Source organism: Otolemur garnettii, unplaced genomic scaffold (genome assembly GCF_000181295.1).
Source record: "Otolemur garnettii isolate 467f Iridium unplaced genomic scaffold, OtoGar3 scaffold00089, whole genome shotgun sequence".
Classification (NCBI taxonomy): domain Eukaryota; kingdom Metazoa; phylum Chordata; class Mammalia; order Primates; family Galagidae; genus Otolemur; species Otolemur garnettii.
The window spans coordinates 4,430,831-4,432,015 of NW_003852484.1; positions in this window are offsets into that span (position 1 = coordinate 4,430,831).

Here is a 1,185-nt window from a genome sequence, read left to right on the forward strand (position 1 = left end):
TGAGTTTGAGATTGTTGTGAGCTATGACGCTACAGCACTCTACTGAGGGTGACAAAGTGAGACTCTGTCTCAAAAAAAAAAAAAAGGTTGGGCAGCGCTTGTGGCTCAAAGGAGTAGGGCACCAGCCCCATATGCCGGAGGTGGCGGGTTCAAACCCAGCCCCGGCCAAAAACTGCAGGAAAAAAAAAAGGTACATAAGGGCAGGAAAATATGCAAATAGAGTACTAAAACAGACAAAAGAATTTAGAAAACAGACATATGAGAAATGATTAAAGTGTCATAAATCTTATGGTGTAGTGATAGATTATCCATTTGTAAGAATATCAGATTAGATCCCTATCTCAATTGTTCACACACACAAATTCCGTATGGATTAAATGCCTAAATATTTTTTTGTTTGTTTTTTGTTTTCTTTTGACACAGAGTCTCACTATGTTGCCCTCGGTAGAGTGCTGTGGTTCACAGTAACGTCCAACTCTTCTCTTGCCTTAGCCTCCCAAGTAGCTGGAACTACAGGGCCCCCCCACAACACCTGGCTATTTTCTTGTTGCAGTTGTCATTGTTGTTTAGCTGGCCCATGCTGGGTTCAAACCCACCAGCCTCAGTGCCTGCCTAAATATTTTTAAAACTATGAAAGAAGATATGAGAATATGACTTTATAGAAGTAAAAGCCTTCTTTGAAAGAAAGGTCAAAATCATAAAGGTAAAGTATTAAAAAATAAGAATACATAAAAAAGAAAAACCCTCAGTATGGAAAAGTGACATCAATAAAGTCAAGTCATGAAAGACACTGAACAATCTAACACAGGGGCCAAACCATAATAGCAAATCCAAAAGGAATCTGTAGCCTACATAAGGCTGAGTTAGCAAGTGAGGACCACAAGGCCCCATCCAAAACAGAGCAAACCACACATTCACCAACTGTACTTTAGCACATATCAGTGCAAGGTGCTCAAGGAACACAATGGACCAGCCACTATTACAGAGGGAGTCACAGAGGACCAACCCAGTGGGAAGACAAGGCCAGCACTCCTCTTTCCCTTCCATGAACTCATATATGCCTTCCTGTAAACCCAGAAGCCAATCTTGCAAGGAGGAAGAGGGATAAAGTATCTATACACTGTTAGGAAAGCTCAAAAGGAAAAAATAATAAGTTATATAAAATAAGCTACATTAATTTTCAAA